Genomic DNA, 21,155 nt, shown 5'->3' with positions numbered 1-21,155 from the left:
CACAGTCTGGACACGGGGTGGAAGGGCCCCACAGTCCGGACACGGGGTGGACGGGCCCCACAGTCCGGACACGGGGTGGACGGGCCCCACAGTCCGGACACGGGGTGGACGGGCCCCACAGTCCGGACACGGGGTGGACGGGCCCCACAGTCCGGACACGGGGTGGACGGGCCCCACAGTCCGGACACGGGGTGGACGGGCCCCACAGTCCAGACACGGGGCTAGTCCCGGGGCAGGCGGCCCCACAGTCTGGACACGGGGCGGACGAGCCCCATAGTCTGGACACGGGGCGGACGAGCCCCACAGTCTGGACACGGGGCGGACGGGCCCCACAGTCTGGACACGGGGCGGACGGGCCCCACAGTCTGTACACGGGGCGGACGGGCCCCACAGTCTGGACACGGGGCGGACGGGCCCCACAGTCTGGACACGGGGCGGACGGGCCCCACAGTCTGGACACGGGGCGGACGGGCCCCACAGTCTGGACACCGGGCGGACGGGCCCCACAGTCTGGACACGGGGTGGAAGGGCCCCACAGTCCGGACACGGGGTGGACGGGCCCCACAGTCCGGACACGGGGTGGACGGGCCCCACAGTCCGGACACGGGGTGGACGGGCCCCACAGTCCGGACACGGGGTGGACGGGCCCCACAGTCCGGACACGGGGTGGACGGGCCCCACAGTCCGGACACGGGGCTAGTCCCGGGGCAGGCGGCCCCACAGTCTGGACACGGGGCGGACGAGCCCCACAGTCTGGACACGGGGCGGACGAGCCCCACAGTCTGGACACGGGGCGGACGGGCCCCACAGTCTGGACACGGGGCGGACGGGCCCCACAGTCTGGACACGGGGCGGACGGGCCCCACAGTCCGGACACGGGGTGGACGGGCCCCACAGTCCGGACACGGGGTGGACGGGCCCCACAGTCCGGACACGGGGTGGACGGGCCCCACAGTCCGGACACGGGGTGGACGGGCCCCACAGTCCGGACACGGGGTGGACGGGCCCCACAGTCCGGACACGGGGTGGACGGGCCCCACAGTCCGGACACGGGGTGGACGGGCCCCACAGTCCGGACACGGGGTGGACGGGCCCCACAGTCCGGACACGGGGCTAGTACCGGGGCAGGCGGCCCCACAGTCTGGACACGGGGCGGATGAGCCCCACAGTCTGGACACGGGGCGGGCGAGCCCCACAGTCTGGACACGGGGCGGGCGAGCCCCACAGTCTGGACACGGGGCGGGCGAGCCCCACAGTCAGGACACGGGGCGGACGGGCCTCACAGTCCGGACACGGGGCTAGTCCTGGGGCAGGCGGCCCCAAAGTCTGGACACGGGGCGGAGGAGCCCCACAGTCTGGACACGGGGCGGGCGAGCCCCACAGTCTGGACACGGGGCGGGCGAGCCCCACAGTCTGGACACGGGGCGGGCGAGCCCCACAGTCTGGACACGGGGCGGGCGAGCCCCACAGTCTGGACACGGGGCGGGCGAGACCCACAGTCTGGACACGGGGCGGGCGAGACCCACAGTCTGGACATGGGGCGGAGCGAGCCCCACAGTCTGGACACGGGGCGGGCGAGCCCCACAGTCTGGACACGGGGCGGGCGAGCCCCACAGTCCGGACACGGGTCGGGCGGGCCCCACAGTCCAGGCTCGGGGTGGACGGGCCTCACAGTCCGGACACGGGGCTAGTCCCTGGGCAGGCGGCCCCAAAGTCCGGACACGGGGCGGATGAGCCCCACAGTCCGGACACGGGGCGGGCGGGACCCACAGTCTGGACACGGGGCGGGCGGGACCCACAGTCTGGACACGGGGCGGGCGGGACCCACAGTCTGGACACGGGGCGGGCGGGACCCGCAGTCTGGACACGGGGCGGGCGGGACCCGCAGTCTGGACAAGGGGCGGGCGGGACCCACAGTCAGGACACGGGGCGGGCGGGACCCCCAGTCAGGACACGGGGCGGGCGGGCCCCACAGTCAGGACACAGGGCGGGCCCCACAGTCAGGACATTGGGCGGGCGGGATCCACAGTCAGGATACAGGGCGGGCAGGCCCCACAGTCCGGACACTGAGCTAATCCCGGGGCAGGCGGCTTCACAGTCCAGACCTGGGGCTAGACCTGGGGCAGACGGCCCACAGTCCGGACACGGGGTGGACGGGCCCCACAGTCCGGACACAGAGCAGACATGCCCCACAGTCCAGACCTGGGGCTAGACCCGGGTCAGGCGGCCCACAGTCCAGACCTGGGGTTAGACCCGGGGCAGGCGGCCCACAGTCCAGACACGGGGTGGACGGGCCCCACAGTCCACGCTTGGAGCGGACGGGCCCCACAGTCCAGACTCGGGGCGGACGGGCCCCACAGTCCAGGCTCAGGGCGGGCGGGCCCATAGTTACGACACGGGGCGGGCGGGCCCCACAGTCCATACACGGGGCTAGTCCCGGGGCAGGCGGCCCCACAGTCCGGACACGGGGTGGACGGGCCCCACAGTCCGGACACGGGGCGGCCATAGTACGGACATAGGGCGGGCGGGCCCCACAGTCAGGACACGGGGCCCACAGTCAGGACACGGGGCGGGCGGGCTCCACAGTCAGGACACGGGGCAGGCGGGCCCCACAGTCCGGACACTGAGCTAATCCCGGGGCAGGCGGCTTCACAGTCCAGACCTGGGGCTAAACCTGGGGCAGACGGCCCACAGTCCGGACACGGGGTGGACGGGCCCCACAGTCCGGACACGGAGCAGGCATGCCCCACAGTCCAGACCTGGGGCTAGACCCGGAGCACGCGGCCCACAGTCCGGACATGGGGTGGACGGTCCCCACAGTCCGGACACGGGGGGAGACACAGTCCGGACATATGGCGGACGGGCCCCACAGTCCGGACACGGGGTGGATGGGCCCCACAGTCCAGATGCAGTGCGGCCACAGTCCGTACATAGGGCGGGCCCCACAGTCCAGGCTCGGGGCGGACGGGCCCCACAGTCCAGGCTCGGGGCGGACGGGCCCCACAGTCCAGGCTCGGGGCGGACGGGCCCCACAGTCCGGACACGGAGCTAGTCCCGGGGCAGGCGGCCCCACAGTCCAGACCTGAGGCTAAACCAGGGGCAGGCGGCCCCACAGTCCAGACACGGGGTGGACGGGCCCCACAGTCCTGACATGGGGCGAACATGCCCCACAGTCCAGACTCGGGGCGAGCAGGGGGCCCCACAGTCCGTACCCGGGGCGGGCGGGGGGCCCCACAGTCCGTACCCGGGGCTGGCTGGGGGCCCCACAGTCCAGACCTGGGGCTAGACTCGGGGCGGGCGGGGGGCCCCACAGTCCAGACCTGGGGCTAGACCCGATGCAGGCGGCCCCACAGTCCGGACATGGGGCGGACGGGCCCATAGTCCGGACACTGGGCGGCCGCAGTCCGGATATAGGGCGGCCGGGCCCCACAGTCCAGGCTCGGGGCTAGACCCGGGACGGACGGGCCCCACAGTCCAAGCTTGGGGCGGGCGTGCCCCACAGACCGGAAACGGGGCTAGACCCGGGGCAGGCGGCCCCAAAGTCCAGACACTGGGCGGATGAGCCCCACAGTCAGGACACGGGGCGGGCGGGACCCACAGTCCGGACACGGGGCGGGCGGGACCCACAGTCCGGACACGGGGCGGACGGCCCTCACAGTCCAGGCTCGGGGCGGACGGACCTCACAGTCCGGACACGGGGCTAGTCCCTGGGCAGGCGGCCCCAAAGTCCGGACACGGGGCGGATGAGCCCCACAGTCCGGACACGGGGCGGATGAGCCCCACAGTCCGGACACGGGGCGGATGAGCCCCACAGTCCGGACACGGGGCGGATGAGCCCCACAGTCCGGACACGGGGCGGATGAGCCCCACAGTCCGGACACGGGGCGGATGAGCCCCACAGTCCGGACACGGGGCGGATGAGCCCCACAGTCCGGACACGGGGCGGATGAGCCCCACAGTCCGGACACGGGGCGGATGAGCCCCACAGTCCGGACACGGGGCGGGCGGGACCCACAGTCCGGACACGGGGCGGGCGGGACCCACAGTCTGGACACGGGGCGGGCGGGACCCACAGTCTGGACACGGGGCGGGCGGGACCCACAGTCTGGACACGGGGCGGGCGGGACCCACAGTCTGGACACGGGGCGGGCGAGACCCACAGTCAGGACACAGGGCGGGCCCCACAGTCAGGACATTGGGCGGGCGGGCTCCACAGTCAGGATACAGGGCGGGCAGGCCCCACAGTCCGGACACTGAGCTAATCCCGGGGCAGGCAGCTTCACAGTCCAGACATGGGGCTAGACCTGGGGCAGACGGCCCACAGTCCGGACACGGGGTGGACGGGCCCCACAGTCCGGACACGGAGCAGGCATGCCCCACAGTCCAGACTTGGGGCTAGACCCGGGGCAGGCGGCCCACAGTCCAGACCTGGGGTTAGACCCGGGGCAGGCGGCCCACAGTCCAGACACGGGGTGGACGGGCCCCACAGTCCACGCTTGGAGCGGACGGGCCCCACAGTCCAGACTCGGGGCGGACGGGCCCCACAGTCCAGGCTCGGGGCGGGCGGGCCCATAGTTACGACACGGGGCGGGCGGGCCCCACAGTCCGTACACGGGGCTAGTCCGGGGCAGGCGGCCCCACAGTCCGGACACGGGGTGGACGGGCCCCACAGTCCGGACACGGGGCGGCCATAGTACGGACATAGGGCGGGCGGGCCCCGGGCGGGCCCCACAGTCAGGACACGGGGCCCACAGTCAGGACACGGGGCGGGCGGGCTCCACAGTCAGGACACGGGGCAGGCGGGCCCCACAGTCCGGACACAGCTAATCCCGGGGCAGGCGGCTTCACAGTCCAGACCTGGGGCTAGACCTGGGGCAGACGGCCCACAGTCCGGACACGGGGTGGACGGGCCCCACAGTCCGGACACGGAGCAGGCATGCCCCACAGTCCAGACCTGGGGCTAGACCCGGAGCACGCGGCCCACAGTCCGGACACGGGGTGGACGGTCCCCACAGTCCGGACACGGGGGGAGCCACAGTCCGGACATATGGCGGACGGGCCCCACAGTCCGGACACGGGGTGGACGGGCCCCACAGTCCAGATGCAGTGCGGCCACAGTCCGTACATAGGGCGGGCCCCACAGTCCAGGCTCGGGGCGGACGGGCCCCACAGTCCAGGCTCGGGGCGGACGGGCCCCACAGTCCAGGCTCGGGGCGGACGTGCCCCACAGTCCGGACACGGAGCTAGTCCCGGGGCAGGCGGCCCCACAGTCCAGACCTGAGGCTAAACCAGGGGCAGGCGGCCCCACAGTCCAGACACGGGGTGGACGGGCCCCACAGTCCTGACATGGGGCGGACATGCCCCACAGTCCAGACCCGGGGCAGGCTTCCCCACAGTCCGTACCCGGGGCTGGCTGGGGGCCCCACAGTCCAGACCTGGGGCTAGACCCGATGCAGGCGGCCCCACAGTCCGGACACGGGGCGGACGGGCCCATAGTCCGGACACTGGGCGGCCACAGTCCGGATATAGGGTGGCCGGGCCCCACAGTCCAGGCTCGGGGCTAGACCCGGGACGGACGGGCCCCACAGTCCAAGCTTGGGGCGGGCGTGCCCCACAGACCGGAAACGGGGCTAGACCCGGGGCAGGCGGCCCCAAAGTCCAGACACTGGGCGGATGAGCCCCACAGTCTGGACACGGGGCGGATGAGCCCCACAGTCTGGACACGGGGCGGGGGAGCCCCACAGTCTGGACACGGGGCGGGCGAGCCCCACAGTCTGGACACGGGGCGGGCGAGCCCCACAGTCTGGACACGGGGCGGGCGAGCCCCACAGTCTGGACACGGGGCGGGCGGGACCCACAGTCCGGACACGGGGCGGGCGGGACCCACAGTCCGGACACGGGGCGGGCGGGACCCACAGTCCGGACACGGGGCGGGCGGGACCCACAGTCCGGACACGGGGCGGGCGGGACCCACAGTCAGGACACGGGGCGGGACCCACAGTCAGGACACGGGGCGGGCGGGACCCACAGTCAGGACACAGGGCGGGCCCCACAGTCAGGACATTGGGCGGGCAGGATCCACAGTCAGGATACAGGGCGGGCAGGCCCCACAGTCCGGACACAGGGCTAATCCCGGGGCAGGTGGCCCCACAGTCCAGACCTGGGGCTAGACCCGGGGCAGGCGGCCCACAGTCCAGACACGGGGTGGACGGGCCCCACAGTCCGGATACGGGGCGGGCATGCCCCATAGTCAAGACCTGGGGCTAAACCCGGGGCTGGCGGCCCCACAGTCCAGACCTGAGGCTAGACCCGGGGCAGGCGGCCCCACATTCTAGACACGGGGTGGACGGGCCCCACAGTCCGGATACGGGGCGGGCATGACCCATAGTCAAGACCTGGGGCTAGACCCGGGGCAGGTGGCCCTACAGTCCAGACCTGAGGCTAGACCCGGGGCAGGCGGCCCCACATTCTAGACACAGGGTGGACGGGCCCCACAGTCCTGACACGGGGCGGACATGCCCCACAGTCCAGACCTGGGGCTAGACCCGGGGTAGGCTGCCCCAAAGTCCGGACACGGGGTGGGCAGGCCCCACAGTCCAGGCTCGGGGCTAAACCCGGGGAAGCCGGCCCCACATTTCAGACCCGGGGCGGATGGGCCCCACAGTCCAGGCTCGGGGCGGATGGGCCCCACAGTCCAGGCTCGGGGCGGATGGGCCCCACAGTATTGGCTCGGGGTGAACGGGCCCCACAGTCCAGGCTCGGGGCGGACGGGCTCCACAGTCCAGACCTGAGGTTCGGCCCGGGGCAGGCGGCCACACAGTCCAGGCTCGGGGCGGATGGGCCCCACAGTCCAGACTCGGGGCGGATGGGCCCCACAGTATTGGCTCGGAGCGAACGGGCCCCACAGTCCACGCTCTGGCCCCACAGTCCATGCTCGGGGCGGACGGGCCCCACAGTCCACGCTTGGAGCGGACGGGCCCCACAGTCCAGACTCGGGGCGGACGGGCCCCACAGTCCAGGCTCGGGGCGGGCGGGCCCATAGTTACGACACGGGGCGGGCGGGCCCCACAGTCCGTACACGGGGCTAGTCCCGGGGCAGGCGGCCCCACAGTCCAGACACTGGGCGGACGGGCCCCACAGTTCTGACACGGGGCGGGCATGCCCCACAGTCCTGACCTGGGGCTAGAGCCAGGGCAGGCGGCCCCACAGTCCGGACACGGGGTGGACCGGCCCCACAGTCCGGACACGGGGCGGCCATAGTACGCACATAGGGCGGGCGGGCCCCACAGTCAGGACACGGGGCGGGCGGGCTCCACAGTCAGGACACGGGGCGGGCGGGCCCCACAGTCAGGACACGGGGCGGGCGAGCCCCACAGTCAGGACACGGGGCGGGCGGGCTCCACAGTCAGGACACGGGACGGGCGGGCCCCACAGTCAGGACACGTGGCGGGCTGGCCCCACAGTCCAGACTGGGGCTAGACCCGGGGCAGGCGGCCCACAGTCCAGACACGGGGTGGACGGGCACCACAGTCCGGACACGGGGCGGGCATGCCCCATAGTCCAGACCTGGGGCTAGACCCGGGGCAGGCGGCCCCACAGTCCAGACCTGAGGCTAGACCCGGGGCAGGCGGTCCCATATTCTAGACACGGGGTGGATGGGCCTCACAGACCTGACACGGGGCGGACATGCCCCACAGTCCAGACCTGGGGCTAGACCCGGGGCAGGCGACCCACAGTCCGGACACGGGGTGGACGGGCCCCACAGTCCGGACACGGGGTGGACGGGCCCCACAGTCCGGACACGGGGTGGACGGGCCCCACAGTCCGGACACGGGGTGGACGGGCCCCACAGTCCGGACACGGGGCTAGTCCCGGGGCAGGCGGCCCCACAGTCTGGACACGGGGCGGATGAGCCCCACAGTCTGGACACGGGGCGGGCGAGCCCCACAGTCCAGACCTGGGGCTAGACCCGTAGCAGGCGGCCCACAGTCCGGACACGGGGTGGACGGTCCCCACAGTCCGGACACGGGGGGGGCCACAGTGGGGACATAAGGCGGGCGGGCCCCACAGTCCAGGCTCGGGGCTAGACCCGGCGGCAGTCGGCCCCACAGTCCAGACCCGGGGCGGGGGGCCCCACTGTCCGGACCCGGGGTAAGCGGGGGATCCCACAGTCCGGACCCGGGGTGGGCGAGGGGCCCCACAGTCTGGAATCAGGGCGGGCGGGGGGCCCCACAGTCCGGACCTGGGGCTAGACCCAGGGCAGGCGGCCCCACAGTCCGGACACGTGGCGGCCGCAGTCCGGATATAGGGCGAGCCCCACAGTCTGGACTCGGGGTGGCCACTGTCCAGACATAGGGTGGGCGGGCCCCACAGTCCAGGCTCAGGGCTAGACCCGGGGCGGGGGGAACACACAGTCCAGGCTTGGGGCTAGACCCGGGGAATCCGGCCCCACATTTCAGACCCCGGGCGGACGGGCCCCACAGTCCAGGCTCGGGGCGGACGGGCCCCACAGTCCAGGCTCGGGGCGGACGGGCCCCACAGTCCAGGCTCGGGGCGGACGGGCCCCACAGTCCAGACATGGGGCTAGTCCCGGGGCTGGCGGCCCCACAGTCCAGACCTGAGGCTCGACTCGGGGCAGGCGGCCCCACAGTCCAGACACGGGGTGGACGAGCCCCACAGTCCTGACATGGGGCGGACATGCCCCACAGTCCGGACACGGGGCAGGCGGCCCCACAGTCCGGACACGGGGTGGGCGAACCCTACAGTCCGGACACAGGGCGTCCGCAGTCCGGACATAGGGTGGGCGGGCCACACAGTCCAGGCTCGGGGCCAGACCCTGGGCCAGACCCGGGGCAACCGGCCCCACAGTCCAGACTCGGGGCGGGCGGGGGGCCCCACAGTCCGTACCGGGGCGGGCGGGGGGCCCCACAGTCCGTACCCGGGGCTGGCGGGGGGTCCCACAGTCCAGACCTGGGGCTAGACTCGGGGCGGGGGGCCCCACAGTCCAGACCTGGGGCTAGACCCGATGCAGGCAGCCCCACAGTCCGGACACGGGGCGGACGGGCCCACAGTCCGGACACGGGGCCGCCGCAGTCCGGATATAGGGCGGCCGGGCCCCACAGTCCAGGCTCGGGGCTAGACCCGGCACGGACGGGCCCCACAGTCCAAGCTCGGGGCAGACGGGCCCCACAGTCCAAGCTCGGGGCGGGCATGCCCCACAGTCCGGACACTGGGCTAGTCCCGGAGCAGATGGCCCCACAGTATAGACCTGGGGCTAGACCTGGGGCAGGCGGCCCCACAGTCTGGACACGGGGCGGATGAGCCCCACAGTCTGGACACGGGGCGGATGAGCCCCACAGTCTGGACACGGGGCGGATGAGCCCCACAGTCTGGACACGGGGCGGATGAGCCCCACAGTCTGGACACGGGGCGGATGAGCCCCACAGTCTGGACACGGGGCGGATGAGCCCCACAGTCAGGACACAGGGCTGGCGGTGGGTGGGCCCCACAGTCAGGACACAGGGCTGGCGGGCCCCAAAGTCAGGACACAGGGCGGGCGGGCCCCAAAGTCAGGACACAGGGCGGGCCACACAGTCAGGACACAGGGCGGGCCCCACACTCAGGACATGGGGCGGGCGGGCCCACATGTCGCCCGCCCCCACAGTCAGGACATGGGGCGGGCGGGCCCCACAGTCCGGACACGGGGCTAATCCCGGGGCAGGTGGCCCCACAGTCCAGACCTGGGGCTAGACCAGGCGCAGGCGGCCCACAGTCCAGACACGGGGTGGACGGGCCCCACAGTCCGGACGCGGGGCGGGCATGCCCCATAGTCCAGACCTGGGGCTAGACCCGGGGCAGGTGGCCCCACAGTTCAGAACTGAGGCTAGACCCGGGGCAGGCGCCCTACAGTCCGGACACGGGGTGGATGGGCCCCACAGTCCGGACACGGAGCGGGCATGCCCCACAGTCCAGACCTGGGGCTAGACCCGGAGCAGGCGGCCCACAGTCCAGACCTGGGGCTAGACCCGGAGCAGGTGGCCCACAGTCCGGACACGGGGTGGACGGTCCCCACAGTCCGGACACGGGGGGGGGGGGGCCACAGTCCGGACATAAGGCGGGCGGGCCCCACAGTCCAGGCTCGGGACTAGACCCGGGGGCAGTCGGCCCCACAGTCCAGTCCCGGGGCGGGTGGCCCCACCGTCCGGACCCGGGGCAAGCAGAGGTTCCCACAGTCCGGACCAGGGGCGGGCGAGGGCCCCCACAGTCTGGAATCGGGGCGGGCGTCGGGCCCCACAGTCCGGGCCTGGGGCTAGACCCGGGGCAGGCGGCCCCACAGTCCGGACACGGGGCGGCCGCAGTCCGGATATAGGGCGAGGCCCACAGTCTGGACTCGGGGCGGCCACAGTCCAGACATAGGGTGGGCGGGCCCCACAGTCCAGGCTCGGGGCTAGACCCGGGGCAGCCGGCCCCACATTTCAGACCAGGGGCGGGGGGCCCCACAGTCCAGGCTCGGGGCGGACGGGCCCCACAGTCCAGGCTCGGGGCGGACGGGCCCCACAGTCCAGGCTCGTGGCGGACGGGCCCCACAGTCCGGACACGGGGCTAGTCCCGGTGCAGGCGGCCCCACAGTCCTGACATGGGGCGGATATGCCCCACAGTCCAGACCCGGGGAAGGCGGCCCCACAGTCCGGACACAGGGTGGACGCAGTCCGGACATAGGGTGTGCGGGCCGCACAGTTCAGGCTCGGGGCCAGACCCGCGGCAGCCGGCCCCACAGTCCATACTCGGGGCGGGCGGGGGGCCCCACAGTCCGGACACGGGGCGGGCGGGCCCCACAGTCCAGACCTGGGGCTAGACTCGGGGCGGGCGGCCCCACCGTCCAGACCTGGGGCTAGATCCGAAGCAGACGGCCCCACAGTCCGTACACGGGGCGGACGGGCCCACACTCCAGACACGGGGCGGCCGCAGTCCGGATATAGGGCGGACGGGCCGCACAGTCCAGGCTCGGGGCTAGACCCGGGGCGGACGGGCCCCACAGCCCAGGCTCGGGGCGGACGGGCCCCACAGCCCAGGCTCGAGGCGGATGGGTCCCACAGCCCAGGCTCAGGGCGGACGGGCCACACAGCCCAGGCTCGGGGCGGACGGGCCCCACAGCCCAGGCTCGGGGCGGACGGGCCCCACAGCCCAGGCTCGGGGCGGACGGGCCCTACAACCCAGGCTCGGGGCGGACGGGCCCCACAGTCCAGGCTCGGGGCGAACGGGCCCCACAGTCCAGGCTCGGGGCGGACAGGCCCCACAGTCCAGACCTGAGGCTAGACCTGGGGTAGGCGGCCCCACAGTCCAGATACGGGGTGGACGGGCCCCACAGTCCAGACCTGGGGCTAGACCCGGGGTTGGCAGCCCCAAAGTCCGGACACGGGGTGGACGAGCCCCACAGTCCGGACACGGGGAGGCCACAGTCCAGACATAGGGTGGGCGGGCCCCACAGTCCAGGCTCGGGGCTAGACCCGGGGTAGCCGGCCCCACATTTCTGACCTGGGGCGGGGAGCCACACAGTCCAGGCTTGGGGCGGACGGGCCCCACAGTCCAGGCTCGGGGCGGATGTGCCCCACAGTACTGGCTCGGGGCGAACGGGCCCCACAGTCCACGCTCGGGCCCCACTGTCCATGCTTGGAGCGGACGGGCCCAACTGTCCAGGCTCGGGGCGGGCGGGGGGTGTGCCGGACACGGGGCTAGTCCCAGGGCAGGCGGCCCCACAATCCGGACACGGGGCGGACGGGCCCCACAGTCCTGACACGGGGCGGGCATGCTCCACAGTCCTGACCTGGGGCTAGAGCCGGGGCAGGCGGCCGCACAGTCCGGACACGGGGTGGACGGGCCCCACAGTCCAGACATAGGGCGGGCCAGTCCAGGCTCGGGGCTAGACCCGGGGGCAGCTGGCCCCAAAGTCCAGACCCGGGGCGGGCGGGGGGGGCCCCACAGTCCAGGCTCGGGGCGGACGGGCCCCACAGTCCAGGCTCGGGGCGGACGGGCCCCACAGTCCAGGCTCGGGGCGGACGGGCCCCACAGTCCAGGCTCGGGGCGGACGGGCCCCACAGTCCAGGCTCGGGGCGGACGGGCCCCACAGTCCAGGCTCGGGGCTGATGGGCCCCACAGTCCAGGCTCGGGGCTGATGGGCCCCACAGTCCAGGCTCGGGGCTGATGGGCCCCACAGTCCAGGCTCGGGGCTGACGGGCCCCACAGTTCAGGCTCGGGGCGGGCAGACCCCATAGTCCAGGCTCGGGGTCCACAGTCCAGGCTCGGGGTGGACTGGCCCCACAGTCCAGGCTCGGGGCGGACGGGCCCCACAGTCCAGGCTCGGAGCGGATGGGCCCCACAGTCCACTCTCGGGGCGGACGGGCCCCACAGTCCAGGCTCGGGGCGGACGGGCCCCACAGTCCAGGCTCGGAGCGAACGGGCCCCACAGTCCAGGCTCGGGGCGGACAGGCCCCACAGTCCAGGCTCGGGGCGGACGGGCCCCACAGTCCAGGCTCGGGGCGGACGGGCCCCACAGTCCAGGCTCGGGGCTGACGGGCCCCACAGTCCAGGCTCGGGGCGGACGGGCCCCACAGTCCAGGCTCGGGGCGGACGGGCCCCACAGTCCAGGCTCGGGGCGGACGGGCCCCACAGTCCAGGCTCGGGGCGGACGGGCCCCACAGTCCAGGCTCGGGGCGGACGGGCCCCACAGTCCAGGCTCGGGGCTGACGGGTCCCACAGTCCAGGCTCGGGGCTGACGGGCCCCACAGTCCAGGCTCGGGGCTGACGGGCCCCACAGTCCAGGCTCGGGGCGGGCGGGCCCCACAGTCCAGGCTCGGGGCGGGCGGGCCCCACAGTCCATGCTCGGGGTGGACTGGCCCCACAATCCATGCTCGGGGTGGACTGGCCCCACAGTCCAGGCTCGGGGCGGACGGGCCCCACAGTCGAGGCTCGGAGCGGATGGGCCTCCCTTTCCCGCTCGGGGCGGGCGTGCCCCACAGTCCAGGCTCGGGGCTAGTCCCGGGGCAGGTGGCCCCACAGTCGAGACCTGGGGCTAGACCCGGGGCAGGCGGCCCCAAGTCAGGACACGGTGCGGATGGGCCGCACAGTCTGGACTCGGGGCGGGCGAGCCCTACAGTCAGGACACCCACAGGCCGGACACGGGGCTAATCCCGGGACAGGCGGCTTCACAGTCCAGACCTGGGGCTAGACCCGGGGCAGGCGGCCCACAGTCCGGACAAGGGGTGGACGGGCCCCACAGTCCGGATGCGGGGCGGGCATGCCCCACAGTCCAGACCTAGGGCTAGACCCGGAGCAGGCGGCCCACAGTCCGGACACGGGGTGGACCGTCCCCACATTCCAGACACGGGGGGGGCACAGTCCGGACATAAGGTTGGCGGGCCCCACAGTCCAGGCTCGGGGCTAGACCCGGGGGCAATCGGCCCCACAGTCCAGACCCGGGGCAAGCGGGGGATCCCACAGTCTGGACCCGGGGCGGGCGAGGGGCCCCACAGTCTGGAATCGGGGCGGGCGGGGGGTCCCACAGTCCGGACCCGGGGCGGGCAGGGGGGCCCCACAGTCCAGGCTCGGGGCGGACGGGCCCCACAGTCCAGGCTCGGGGCGGACGGGCCCCACAGTCCAGGCTCGGAGCGGACGGGCCCCACAGTCCAGGCTCGGGGCGGACGGGCCCCACAGTCCAGGCTCGGGGCGGACGGGCCCCACAGTCCAGGCTCTGGGCTGACGGGCCCCACAGTCCAGGCTCGGGGCTGACGGGCCCCACAGTCCAGGCTCGGGGCTGACGGGCCCCACAGTCCAGGCTCGGGGCTGACGGGCCCCACAGTCCAGGCTCGGGGCTGACGGGCCCCACAGTCCAGGCTCGGGGCTGACGGTCCCCACAGTCCAGGCTCGGGGCTGACGGGCCCCACAGTCCAGGCTCGGGGCGGGCGGGCCCCACAGTCCATGCTCGGGGCGGGCGGGCCCCACAGTCCATGCTCGGGGTGGACTGGCCCCACAGTCCATGCTCGGGGTGGACTGGCCCCACAGTCCATGCTCGGGGTGGACTGGCCCCACAGTCCAGGCTCGGGGCGGACGGGCCCCACAGTCCAGGCTCGGAGCGGATGGGCCTCCCTTTCCCGCTCGGGGCGGGCGTGCCCCACAGTCCAGGCTCGTGGCTAGTCCATGGGCAGGTGGCCCCACAGTCGAGACCTGGGGCTAGACCCGGGGCAGGCGGCCCCAAGTCAGGACACGGTGCGGATGGGCCCCACAGTCTGGACTCGGGGCGGGCGAGCCCTACAGTCAGGACACCCACAGGCCGGACACGGGGCTAATCCCGGGACAGGCGGCTTCACAGTCCAGACCTGGGGCTAGACCCGGAGCAGGCGGCCCACAGTCCGGACACGGGGTGGACGGTCCCCACATTCCAGACACGGGGGGGGGGCACAGTCCGGACATAAGGTTGGCAGGCCCCACAGTCCAGGCTCGGGGCTAGACCCGGGGGCAATCGGCCCCACAGTCCAGACCCGGGGCAAGCGGGGGTTCCCACAGTATGGACCCGGGGCGGGCTAGGGGCCCCACAGTCTGGAATCGGGGCGGGCGGGGGGCCCCACAGTCCGGACCTGGGGCTAGACCCGGGTCAGGCGGCCCCACAGTCCGGACACGGGGCGGCCGCAGTCCGGATATAGGGCGGGCCCCACAGTCCAGGCTCGGGGCTAGACCCGGGACGGATGGGCCCCACTGTCCAGGCTCAGGGCGGACAGGCCCCACAGTCCATCCTCGCTGCGGACGGGCCCCGCAGTTCAGGCTCAGGTCGGACGGGCCCCACAGTCCAGGCTCGGGGCGCAGGGGCCCCACAGTCCAGGCTCGGGGCGGAGGGGCCCCACAGTCCAGGCTCGGGGCCCCACAGTCCAGGCTCGGGGCCCCACAGTCCGGGCTCGGGGCGGACGGGCCCCACAGTCCGGGCTCGGGGCGGACGGGCCCCACAGTCCGGGCTCGGGGCGGACGGGCCCCACAGTCCGGGCTCGGGGCGGACGGGCCCCACAGTCCGGGCTCGGGGCGGACGGGCCCCACAGTCCGGACACGGGGCGGCCACAGTCCGGACATAAGGTGGGCGGGCCGCACATTCCAGGTTCGGGGCTAGACCCGGGGCAACCGGCCCCACAGTCCTGACATGGGGCGGACATGCCCCACAGTCCGGACACGGGGTGGACGAGCCCTACAGTCTGGACACGGGGCGGCCACAGTCCGGACATAGGGTGGGCGGGCCGCACATTCCAGGTTCGGGGCTAGACCCGGGGCAACCGGCCCCACAGTCCGGACACGGGGCGGACGGGCCCCGCAGTCTAGGCTCGGAGCGGACGGGCACCACAGTCCAGGCTCGGAGCGGACGGGCCCCACAGTCCGGACACGGGGCTAGTACCAGGGCTGGCGGCCCCACAGTCCAGACCTGAGGCTAGACCAGGGGCAGGTGGCCCCACAGTCAAGACACGGGGAGGATGGGCCCCACAGTCCTGACACGGGCTTGACATGCCCCGCAGTCCAGACCTGGAGCTAGACCCGGGGCAGGCAGCCCCAAAGTCCGGACACGGGGTGGACGAGCCCCACAGTCCGGACACGGGGCGGCCACAGTCCGGACATAGGGTGGGCCCCACAGTCCAGGCTCGGGGCTAGACCCGGGGCAGCCGGCCCCACAGTTCAGACCCGGGGCGGGTGGGGGGCCCCACAGTCCGTGCCCGGGGCTTACGCGGGGGCCCACAGTCCAGACCTGGGGCTAGACTCGGCGCGGGCGGGGGGCCCCACCATCCGGACCCGATGCAGGTGGCCCCACAGTCCGGACACGGGGTGGACGAGCCCCACAGTCCAGATGCAGTGCGGCCACAGTCCGTACATAGGGCGGGCCCCACAGTCCAGGCTCGGGGCGGACGGGCCCCACAGTCCAGGCTCGGGGCGGACGGGCCCCACAGTCCAGGCTCGGGGCGGATGGGCCCCACAGTCCAGGCTCTGGGCGGACGGGCCCCACAGTCCAGGCTCTGGGCGGACGGGCCCCTCAGTCGAGGCTCGGGGCGGACGGGCCCCCCTTTCCCGCTCGGGGCGGGCGTGCCACACAGTCCAGGCTCGGGGTGTGCGGTGCCCACAGTCAGGACACGGGACGGGCGGGCTCCACAGTCAGGACACGGGGCGGGCGGGCGGGCCCCACAGTCCGGACACGGAGCTAATCCCGGGGCAGGCGGCCCCACAGTCTAAACCTGGGGCTAGACCCGGGGCAGGCGGCCCACAGTCCGGGCAGGCGGCCCACTGTCCGGACACGGGGTGGACGGGCCCCACAGTCCGGACATGGGGTGGGCATGCCCCACAGTCCAGACCTGGGGCTAGACCCGGAGCAGGCGGCCCACAGTCCGGACACGGGGTGGACGGTCCCACAATCCGGACACGGGGGGGGGACCACAGTCCGGACATAAGGCGGGCGGGCCCCACAGTCCAGGCTCGGGGCTAGACCCGGGGGCAGTCGGCCCCACAGTTCAGACCCGGGGCGGGGGGCCCCACAGTCAGGACACAGGGCGGGCTGGCCCCACAGTCGGGACACTCTGCGGGCGAGCCCCACAGTCAGGACACGGGGTGGGCGGGCCCATAGTTAGGACACGATGCTAGTCCTGGGGCAGGCGGCCCAACAGTCCAGACCTGCGGCTAGACCCGGGGCTGGCGGCCGCAAAGTCCGAACACGGGTCGAACGGGCCCCACAGTCCTGACACGGGGCGGGCATGCCCCACAGTCCAGAGTTGGGGCTAGACCCGGGGCAGGCAGCCCCACAGTCCGGACACGGGGTGGACGGGCCCCACAGTACGGACACGAGGCGGCCACAGTCCGGACATAGGGCGGGCGGTCCCCACAGTCCAGGCTCGGGGCTAGACCCGGGGGCAACCGGCCCCACAGTCCAGGCTCGGGGCGGACGGGCCCCACAGTCAGGACACAGTGTGGGCGGGCCTATAGTTAGGACATGGGGCGTGCCCCACAGTCCGGGGACTGGGCTTGTCCCGGGTTAGGCGGCCCCACAGTCCGGACACGGGGCGGACGGGCCCCACAGTCCAGGCTCGGAGCGGATGGGCCTCCCTTTCCCGCTCGGGGCGGGCGTGCCCCACAGTCCAGGCTCGGGGCTAGTCCCGGGGCAGGTGGCCCCACAGTCGAGACCTGGGGCTAGACCCGGGGCAGGCGGCCCCAAGTCAGGACACGGTGCGGATGGGCCCCACAGTCTGGACTCGGGGCGGGCGAGCCCTACAGTCAGGACACCCACAGGCCGGACACGGGGCTAATCCCGGGACAGGCGGCTTCACAGTCCAGACCTGGGGCTAGACCCGGGGCAGGCGGCCCACAGTCCGGACAAGGGGTGGACGGGCCCCACAGTCCGGATGCGGGGCGGGCATGCCCCACAGTCCAGACCTAGGGCTAGGCCCGGAGCAGGCGGCCCACAGTCCGGACACGGGGTGGACGGTCCCCACATTCCAGACACGGGGGGGGGGCACAGTCTGGACATAAGGTTGGCGGGCCCCACAGTCCAGGCTTGGGGCTAGACCCGGGGGCAGTCGGCCCCACAGTCCAGACCCGGGGCAAGCGGGGGATCCCACAGTCTGGACCCGGGGCGGGCGAGGGGCCCCACAGTCTGGAATCGGGGCGAGCGGGGGGCCCCACAGTCCGGACCTGGGGCTAGACCCAGGGGCAGGCGGCCCCACAGTCCGGACACGGGGCGGACGGGGGGCCCCACAGTCCAGGCTCGGGGCGGACAGGCCCCACAGTCCACGCTCGGGCCCCACAGTCCAATCTCGGGGTGGACGGGCCCCACAGTCCAGGCTCGGGGCGGATGGTCCCCACAGTCCAGGCTCGGGGCGGACGGGCCCCCCTTTCCCGCTCGGGTCGGGCGTGCCCCACAGTCCAGGCTCGGGGCGCACGTGCCCCACAGTCCGGACACGGGGCTAGTCCCGGGACTGGTGGCCCCACAGTCCAGACCTGGGGCTAGACCCGGGGCAGGCGGCCCCAAAGTCCGGACTCGGGGCGGATGGGCCCCACAGTCTGGAGTTGGGGCGGGCGAGCCCCAAAGTCAGGACACGGGGCGGGAGGGCTCCACAGTCAGGACACGGGGCGGGCGGGCTCCACAGTCAGGACACGGGGCGGGCGGGCTCCACAGTCAGGACACGGGGCGGGCGGGCTCCACAGTCAGGACACTGGGCGGGCAGGCCCAACAGTCTGTATACGGGGTGGGCGGGCCTCACAGTCAGGACACGGGGCGGGCGGGCCCATTGTTAGGACAAGGGGCGGACGGGCCCCACAGTCCTGACACGGGGTGGGCATGCCCCACAGTCCAGACCTGGGGCTAGACCCGGGGCAGGCAACCTCACAGTCCGGACATGGGGCGGTCACAGTACGGACAGAGGGCGGACGGGCCCCACTGTCCAGGCTCAGGGCGGATGGGCCCCACCGTCCAGGCTCGGGGCGGACGGGCCCCACCGTCCACGTTCTTGCCCCACAATCCACGCTCGGGGCGGATGGGCCCCACAGTTCACGCTCGAGGCGGTCGGGCCCCACAGTCCACGCTCGGGCCCCACAGTCCAGGCTCGGGGCAGACGGGCCCCAAACTCCAGGCTCGGGGCGGACGAGCCCCACAGTCCAGGCTCGGGGCGGACGGGCCCCACAGTCCAGGCTCGGAGCGGACGGGCCCCACAGTCCAGGCTCGGAGCGGACGGGCCCCACAGTCCAGGCTCGGGGCGGACGGGCCCCACAGTCAAGGCTTGGGGCGGATGGGCCCCACAGTCAAGGCTCGGAGCGGACGGGCCCCACAGTCCAGACACGGGGATAGTCCCGGGGCAGGCGGCCCCACAGTCCAGACCTGGGGTTAGACCCAGGGCAGGCGGCCCCAAAGTCCAGACACAGGGCGGACGGGCCCCACAGTCCAGACCCAGGGCGGGCGGCCCAACAGTCCAGACCCAGGGCGGGCGGCCCAACAGTCCAGACCCAGGGCGGGCGGCCCAACAGTCCAGACCCGAGTCGGGCGGCCCAACAGTCCAGACATGGGGCCAGACCCGAGGAGGGTGGCCAATTGGTGCAACATGTGCAGTTCCACAGGGACCCAAGATGTAAAGGGGCCACCACCACCTCCTAATCAGGTGAATTGTGCATTATGATGAGCTATGCCAATATACTGATAGAGGGGAACTGTCCAGACCCGAGGCGGGCGGCCCAACTGTCCAGACCCGAAGTAGGAGGTCCAACAGTCCAGACTCAAGGCGGGAAGTCCCACAGTCCAGACACGAAGCCAGGCCCGAGGTGGGCGGCCCAACAGTCCAGACACGGGGCCATGCCCGAGGCGGCCCGCCCAACAGTTCAGACACGGGGCTAGATATACTGTTCTGATAGAGGGGCCCTCTTCAGGCTGTGTCCGCCGCCCCTGACGTACAGATATACAGCAATATGCAGCAGGAGAGACAAGATCCAGGGAGATATCCGATCGCCAGAACTGGGGTCAGGAAGGAATTTTTTTCCCCCCTAGGGGGTTTTCTTCGCCTTCCTCTGGATCTTTGGTTCCAGTGGCTCTCATCAGGTCTGCACTATCCGCAGCAAGTTCTGTAGTCTCTATCGGGCCTGACCTGAGAGTCATTGTGAACTTTAATTTATTAAAGGGCCAGTAATATTTTTATTACAATGTGGCTTATTGCTATTCCAATAAAAAAATTAATAATAATATATTGTGTTGTGTGTTTTATTTGTGTGGACTTCACCCTACAGAAACAATGATGAGAGTGAACGCTGACGCTCAATATTCCAGAACTAGAACCAGACTTGGCTGATCCGGCATATAATAAAGTGTCTGTCTCATCTGCTGTATACATGATGGCAGCTGCTGCAGGACCAGGGAGTATAGAGGGTGCTACATACAGGAGCATCTCACAAAATTAGAATATCATCAAAAAGTTAATTTCAGTTCTTCAATATAAAAAGTCAAAGTTATATTTTATATAGAGTCATTACAAACAGAGTGATCTATTTCAAGTGTTTATTTCTGTTAATGTTGATGGTTATGGCTTACAGCCAATGAAAACACAACAGTCATTATCTCAGTAAACTTAAATAATTAACAAAAAACACCTGAAAAGGCTTCCTAAGCATTTAAAAAGTCCCTTAGTCTGTTTCAGTAGGCTCCGCAATCATGGGGAAGACTGTTGACTTGACAGATGTCCAGAAGGCAGTCATTGACACACTCCACAAGGTCCCAGAGTTCCAATTTTAATTTGTTTCATTTCATTTGTTTAGCTGCTGGAGGTCTAGTGTGAAGTTTCCACCATCAGTGATGGTTTGGGGAGCCATGTCATCTTCTGGTGGAGGTCCACTGTGTTTTATCAAGACCAAAGTCAGCGCAGCCGCCTACCAGGAAATTTTAGAGCACTTCATGCTTCCCTCTGCAGACAAACTTTTGGAGATGGAAATTTCATTCTCCAGCAGGACTTGGCCCCTGTCCACACGGCCAAAAGTACCAATACCTGGTTTACACAACAGTATCACTGTGCTTGATTGGCAGCAAACTCGCCTGACCTTAACCCCATAGAGAATCTATTATAGAGAATCTATGGGGTATTGTCAAGAGGAAGATGAGAGACCCCAGACACAACAATGTAGATGAGCTGAAGGCTGCTATCAAAGCCACCTGGGCTTCCATAACACCTCAGCAGTGCCACAGGCTGATCGCCTTCATGCCACATTGCCGCATTGATGCAGTAATTGATGCAAAAGGAGCCCCGACCAGGTATTGAGTGCATTTACTGAATATACATTTCAATAGGCCAATATTTCGGATTTTAAAATAATTTTTCAAGCTGTTATAAAGTATTCTAATTTACTGAGATAATAACTTTTGTGTTTCCATTGGCTGTAAGCCATAATCATCAACATTAACATAAATAAACACTTGAAATAGATCCCTCTGTGTGTAATGACTCTATATAATATAGGAGTTTCACTTTTTGTATTGAGGAACTGAAATAAAGTAACTTTTTGATAATATTCTAGTTCTGTGAGATGCACCTGTACATAGAGCAGGTCACATATAACTCCAGCCCAAGTTACATCACCAGTGTTTTGGGGGTCGGTCTCTGTGATGGGGG

The sequence above is a fragment of the Phyllobates terribilis genome, unplaced genomic scaffold (genome assembly GCF_046119375.1).
Source record: "Phyllobates terribilis strain yellow unplaced genomic scaffold, ASM4611937v1 Scaffold_150__1_contigs__length_4496277, whole genome shotgun sequence".
In the NCBI taxonomy this organism is placed as follows: Eukaryota; Metazoa; Chordata; class Amphibia; order Anura; family Dendrobatidae; genus Phyllobates; species Phyllobates terribilis.
Note: the sequence above shows the minus strand (reverse complement) of the source record.